This window comes from Silurus meridionalis, chromosome 2 (assembly GCF_014805685.1).
Source record: "Silurus meridionalis isolate SWU-2019-XX chromosome 2, ASM1480568v1, whole genome shotgun sequence".
Lineage (NCBI taxonomy): Eukaryota > Metazoa > Chordata > Actinopteri > Siluriformes > Siluridae > Silurus > Silurus meridionalis.
The window spans coordinates 30,305,939-30,313,924 of record NC_060885.1 but is presented as its reverse complement, the minus strand read 5'-3'; positions in this window follow the sequence as shown (position 1 = coordinate 30,313,924).

Below are 7,986 nucleotides of genomic sequence, written 5' to 3'. Positions count from 1 at the left end.
TCCTGCAGCATTCTATACAATGATCATGTGTCCATCTATTGCAAAAGTATATAGTAGTAAAAACTGATGCATTGTTGGTTAATTGGGTGTTAGAGGAGGCCGTATAAGTGAACACTTTTTGAGGGAAGCAGTGTCTAAGTTTTAAGACTTTTTTTAGTCATTTTGAATAGAGTTTTTTTTTATATTATTTTTAGTCATTGTTTTTGTTTGAGGGCAACAGGTTTGCTTTTTATTTTTACTGCAATAAAAACCATCAAACGGTTCACTATTATATGCGGTCAATAATTGACAGTTACAGTATCTTTACTGTAAATTATATTGCATCTGTTATTGTCTTTACAGTTGATAAGCAGAGGTTTGTGACCCAGCTTAGCTTCTAATGTCTATGCTACTGTACAATAGGCAGCATTTTTTCAGTATAGTCCATGATTAAAAATATACTTTTATACTTTTTTTTTTTAATAAAGTGGAATTTTAAAATGTTACTTGAGATTTTAATATTTAAATGTGAAGGTTGCATTTTATTATATTTGTATTGTATATAGTGAACTTAAATAGTTAAAAAACTAATAGACTTGTTTTCAGCACATTTGACAGACAGACAGACAGACAGACAGACAGACAGACAGACAGATAGATAGATAGATAGATAGATAGATAGATTGATAGATTGATAGATTGATTTTTCAGTTTCTGAAAATGATTGCCATTTTCCTTCTTTCAAATAGTTTTTTTCCCCCCCAGTCTTTGTACTAAGTAAATTCGCCATTAGTAGAACATGGGCATCCCTGAGAATCGACTGCCTCTGTTTAATTGTAATTGACTCTGTTGTGCTGGATTACCTTGGATAACCTCCAGGAGCAGTGTCACATGTTTCCTTATTAGGCATGTGTGTGCGCACGCCAAGACATCCAACTAAGTCATAAAGTAACATACAGCACCGTATTTGCAATAAATACTATCTTTTGGCAATGTTCCCCTGAACCCTCTGCTATCGATTAGTGAATAGTTACACATGTAACTAATCTCATATTGCACTCCTTTATGTGTGCAAAAATCACCTGGTTAAGGTATGCCAACAATCCAGTGTCATGTGAAACTAAAGCACCTTAGGACTGACTAGAAAGGTGTTTAAAGATAATTGCCATGTTTATGTCGCTAGTAGGGTGAAGTAAACTTGCAGATGCATAAGGTACTTACAGTATATTGTTTTAAGCATGGGTTCAAGGTTCAAGCACAATATGGGTCACCTCATATTCATCCAAAGCCAAGTTTTTTTCCAGAGCAGGTTGCTTGCTTAGTGTTTTTGTCAGAAGAATTTTCAGTTTAAGCATCTTGCAGACGGGGACAGATGTAAGGGAGAAACCTAATCCTGGGGGGTGCAAGGAAGTTTTTCCTTCAGAAAGTTCATCATCAATTCATTTTATTTTTATAATTTGCATTTCATGTTGCTGTGGAATGGCCACTGTCTACAGAAGACATTATTTAGGGTGCAATCCATGATCACACACACTAAAACACTCATACACGGGTTATATAGGGGCCTCTCAATGGCATTGGATGACAAGAAATTAATTTTCTAGACACCTATTAAGAAAGTTTCAATGTTTAACAAAGCTTCATCTTGCTATAGATCTATTTGCCATTTTTTTTATATTTACACACACAAACAAACCAGCAACAGGAAGTGTGAAGTAATTTGCTGTTTGTTTTTTTTTTACTTCAGCAACTCCGATCAAAAACATTTCCTTTTCATAGGTGGTGAATAATTGACAGGTACAGTATCTGCACTCTAAATTATATTTTGTCTATTATCTTTTAACTTGTTAAGCAAAGTTTGTGAAGCCGTATTATAAACACTTGCAGTATGAGTAGTATACCATATACACTTTATGAACAAATGTATTGCGACAACTGACCTGCCATATTAAACTTCAAATTTTATTTGTCACATACATATGTGGTTCTTCTCCAAACTGTTAGCACAAAACTGGATGCACACAAATGTAAAGAATGTCTTTGGATGCGGTATAATAAAATTTTGCGTTCACTTGAACTTGGAAAACCAGAAATGTTCCAGCATGGCAATGCCCCTGTGCACAAAGCCAGCTCCATGCAGATATGCTTTACATGGTTTGGAGTGGAAGATCTTGAGTGGCTTGCTATAGAGCCCTGATTTCATCCCTACTGAACACCTTTGGGATAAATGTGAACACTGCACCCCAGGCCTCCTCACCTCACCTACCTGCCTTTACTAACACCCTTGTGGCTGACGAACACAAATATCCACAAGCATTTACACTTGCGTAAAAGCACACTCTAAAATCTAGCAGAACATCTTTCCAGAAGAGTAAATGCAAATATAAGAGCAAATTGGGACTGTATGTGGAATGTGATGCTCAAAAAGCACATACTTATATGTATATACTGGAAATAACCACATTTACTCCACTTTTAAAGGGAATGTTAATCCTGTTGTTCACGGATAAAGTATATGGTGACACCCAGCTAGCAGCAGCACATAATTCCTAAGTATTATGCCTCTATCTAATGTCCAAATGGAGCAGATACTTCTCATAGATTGCCATGTCATGATAGCGCCATTGTAAGCAACCTGTTTGTGTGACAATATCCAACTCTGTGGATCAGAACTCAACTGATTAGCAAAAGTGGGTGCGACAGCTGGACAGCGTTGTGGTAGTCATCTGGCCAACGGTACATGTAAGTCAAACCTGCCCTGATGGGTTTCTAGCAGCTCGGGAAGAAACTACTAACTCTGAGGCTAGCAACTATATTTTAACCTGCTTGAGCAGATTTCATTCAAGAAAGAGAGAGCAACTTGACTTCATGCCACCCAGATGATTTAAATACCTGTCCATCACAATGTTGCACATTATTGGGTTGATGTTTTGGAACTGGTAAAAGCTCCTGATGAGCCAGCTGGCATGCTCTTATTCTGGTTAATGTGTTTTTATATTACACTCGTGGTTTCTGGGCCTGATTACTGCTGCTCAGCCTGTAAAAAAGACCTGCAACTTTAGAACAGTGATGTCCAAATTTGGCCCTTAGCGACCTTTAATTGGGCTCACCATGCTGTATATGAGAAGAGAGAAAAAAGGAAAAAACTATTTTTCATTTGGAAAAACATTTGGGGGAAAAAAGGACCAGATTTATGTCTCTGATTATGAGGTCACTGAATAATTGTATTAATCACTGAAATTGATTGTACTATAATTTTCTCTGAACTATAATAAAAAATAAATAAAACTCCATTAGTAAAGCAGATTGATGTTTTCTGTTTATTTATTTAATGTTAAATATTCTGAAAACATAAACGAGAAGGAAACTTTACTTCTATAACCTAATGTTTGGTATAATGCAACATTTATTTAAAGCCAATGGCCGTCATTCAGGTTTGATTTTTGGCCCTTCGTAGGAAATAGGTGGGACTCCTCTGCTTTAAAAAGACGTTAAAGGCTAGGATGAAGTATGTGTTTTGGACATGAACTACGAACCTGATATCTGACAACTTTACCAGAAAGAAGAGAGTTTTTAAGAGTCAGTTTTACCCTACGATACTTTGAATTGAATGAGAACCACTACAGTCTTTTCCGTCTCCCTTACACACACACACACACACACACACACACACAGCATTATGTAATATTAATGGAGGTATTAATGATTAGGAAAGACTGTTAGTTATTATTTTCAGAGTAATAAACTGATAACTAAACCAAATTACTTGACTTGATTGCCTGTATCCAATTTAATATACCGGAACAGTTCCATGAGATCAAATTCCTTTACTGAGCTCCAAATTTGTACAGATTTCAAAGGCCATATAATACTACCAAGTGTGGATATAATAAAGGAGTTCCTTATTGCCTCATATAGCTGTGCATGCGTATGCTACAAAGTACAGTTTGCCGTGTGAGCCTTCGTGCAATGCCTGTCCTTTGTGTGCTGTTAGACCTCCATTTAGTTCCTCAAAATAAAGAAAAATAACTAATATTAAAGACAAAATCCAATGAACACACTATAAATCTATTTACATACAATTATTAAAGTAGCAGCTTTTATAAATAGAAATTATAGCACCAAGTGTGGCAAAAATATCAAACTTCGATAAAAAGGTTTAATGAGTTACATTTGGTGAAAAGTAATTAAGAGTGAAGAGCTGACAATGATAACTGAACAGTTTTAGAGTTAAAAGTAGGCAATCTGATTATGTAACGAGTTACGTCATATGCAACAGTAAAATACCATTGTGTGATTATATATATTTTTTTTTGTTTATTATTTTTTTACCATCCTGACTATACAGAGTTAAGCCCTGAATGGTCTCGTATTATAATATATGAGCGAATTTTTATTCCATTATGATCTGCCATGCCTACTTAGATTAAAAGGTGCAGGCTATTTGTTGGTACCTCAAACATTGAAGAATACAAAGCCCCACAGTTATGGTAAAGCCTACCAATTAGTTTTGAGGCTGAAAGCATATTTTTTTAGTCAAGCCCTTTGATAGTAGGTTTTTCTTAGGTAAGGGATCAGATCTGGAGGGATCAGGGATATAGAGTGTTTTGGTGAACTGGGATATTTGGATGCTGTCATCCCCCCACTCTCATGCATTTACTCAGGTTTGTTTATGGTGTTGTGATGAGTTGTCTCTGATCCCAGAGATCCTCCATGTCTGTGTTACCTTCTGGCTCTTTCTTTGGCCTCTTCCACCCTGATCACTACACTCAAACTTTTATGTAAAAATAAGGATTTCTCTCTCCTTGTAGACCCCATATATTCTCTCTCTCTCTCTCTCTCTCTCTCTCTCTCTTGCTGTTGAGTTAAACATGCTCCTGAGGTACCAGTGACTTTCTTCTCTTCAGATATTCCTGATATATCCTGACACAATACCTCTGAATTGAGTTTTCTTAAAATGAAGACCCCTCTGTGCATCTGCGCTCCAGGATGGTTACCTGCGATCAGCCTAAAGGTCCATGAAGTTACTGAGCATCTTAAGAACTATTAGAATGGATTTGGATTGTGATTAATATCAACAGTCTGCTACATCACTAAACTGCACACCTCAACAATGAACTATAAAGAATGGACATTCGGTGCCACCCAGGTGAGGACGTTTGGTTCCTCTTAAGTTTTCTTCCTCACTCATTAGGCATAAAAAAGATAAACTTATAGGCACTACATTTTTAAATTCCAACTTTATAACCCCTTTATATCTGGAAAGATGCTTTAGGCCAATCTCTATTGGTGCTATACAAATAAAGCTGAATTGAATTAAATTTATTTCAATTATTGACTCCAGATTCATTTGAAGCTCATGTAGATATTACCCTTTAAAACACTAATAAGATTGTTTCCAATTTTTCACACAGTAATACAGCAGAGTTTTTTTCCCTACGGTATTGGCTTCCAGTTCTCCTTTAGTACTCACTGGTAGACACTGGCAGTTCTGAAAAACTTCTGGTTCACTCAGCAATGTGTTAAATTTCTTTTACAGCCATTGCCATGGAGAGTGTTGGTAAACTGGGATGCAGTCATATCTAGATTTGCTGAAGTTACTGCATGCACTCTGATCACAATATATACACAATATAAACCAGCATCTGATAAGAGCTTACTTAAGTATGCTGCTGCCTAATGTAAAAAATCCTGACATGCCCATTATTCCAAGGACGCAGTTTCTTAGCTTGGAGCATTCTGCACTTGTACCTCAACATCCACAGGTTTGGATAATCTGCATGAATACCCTAAAGCTTCCCAAAAACATTTTATGCCAAAGATTCATTCATTGTTTCAGGGAAAATGTATTAGGTAAAATTATGCGATGAAACTAAATTAATCATGTGATGCATGAAATGTTGGATAAAATCAATCGTAAGGGGGGAAAAAAAGATCCCATTAAAAAAATAAACAAATTGTATGAATATAATTAAAAATGGGTAAAGAAAATATCACCTACAAATAAATAAATGATGTGAGGAAGTATCACTTAGAAAAAAGTGGACCATGCATTTAAAAAAATGGAAATAAGTGAATCATGTGTAATAATCACAGTGTGCATAGAATATAAACAATTTGCACTGCATGCAGAAAATGTATGACACGCAAATATATGAGGTGCATAAAAAACAAATCATATATGCTCATTATATTCAAATGTGATGTTTCTGTGAGGGATTTTCTGCAACTTTATCAGTCATATTGCTCTTAAGGTTTGTTATGTGCGTTGTGGTTGTTTTAAAAAAAAAGAAAAAAGTAAATTATGGCTCCACCTAGCGTTCAAACTTGGTAAATACGCCTCTTAACTAGACAGCATTTTCATGTGCTATAGGAGCCATGCGTCTTCCTGGGTTTCAGACAACGTTGATATCCATGCAAACCTGATAATCTAAGTCACTTTTGCAGGTATTGTGTTAATTGAGTCCAGTCTCACGTCATTTAATGATATAGTGACGAAAATTTATCTTAAAAAAAAAAGCGGGCAATTCGTGTCCATGAACACGAATCAATAGATTAAAATCAATAGCATTGATATAAGTGTCTTTTACCGAACAGTACACTTCGAGAATGATCAAACTAGAAGGAATTGACATCCAGTGCCACCCAGATTATAATGAGTTCTCTGTTGAGTCTGGTTCCTTGAGAAGTTTTCTTGAGAACAATGTCCATTGTTTAAACACAATACAAATAAAATTGAATTCAACTGGTTGGTAAAAGGTATACAAATATTTTCAACCTTCATACAGGTTATTTTTTTCATGTTATAATTTATATAACATAAATTATAAATTATAATTAGCTAGGTAGAAACACAAACTACATTATATACCTATGCTATATATTGTATAGCTACATGGACATTTAAAGCCTGTGTTTGATATTTGGCAGTATATCTGAGTTTTTAGCACTGCAAGTTGAAGTGAAATTCATCAGAGCTGTGTTTGTGAGGTACCGATTACACGCGCGAGATATAAAATTGCAAATAAATCTGTGTTGATCGTTCACCTGCCTATGATTGGTAAAAACATATTACATATGACAATAAAATGAGTTAAATTTGGTGGATGAAATTGCTTTATTGTTTTGTATCAGATAACAAACAGACATGAGAGTGGAAACTTGGTGGAGTTGTTATCTTTAGCTCTGGTCTGTATGTGTGCAGTTAAGAAAAACGAAGAGAAAATGAGGCCAAGTGCTGTCAGTGTTTTTCTCAGATAGTTGCAAGGCATAGAAGAGGGTGGAGACCTTAACAAAGGCTGGGCATATAAATGATTAGATATACAGTAAGGTCTGTAAATGCTGTAGTTTTGGCTCTTGCAAACATTATAGAAATGAACTATGGCGAACTTAGTTGAATTTTGGAGAACTCCTCCTCAGTGTGCAGACAATTCAGCTTTAATTTTAGGGCATTGTATTGAACATTATTTAGATTACAAAACCTTTCTCAGTGGTGCCTTTACATTTAAGTGACCAAAAGTAGTAAACAGCTAGTTAAGAACCACTTTAAGAGAAGATTACACAAGCCTCATGAGTCAGGAAGGCCAGATTAGAGTTTGCCAAAAAAAGGCATTTGCCTTTCTGAGCTAATCTTTTATTTACAGATAAGACAAATATCAAATCATTACAGAATAATGTACAGTATATAGAAGTGGCCATACATCAGGACCAGCAAGGCCTCCTCTGCTGGCCTAAACTCTATCAGAATCACTGATTTACATTTAATTTTGTATATGAATATGTATTAGATTTCATCCCATATTCCATTCTCTTCGTGTCTGCTGCTGTATCATCGAGAGAAATTTTATGTTTCTATCCAATAGGATTTTAGTCATCGCATCATATTATTATAAGGCCATCAGAAATTAGCAACTTTTAGTAGGTTAAAATCCACCTTGCTTGAAGCTTTGGCTTTAACCCTTCAGATTGCGATTTGGCCACTCGCATCAGCATTTTTACGTCTTTTGA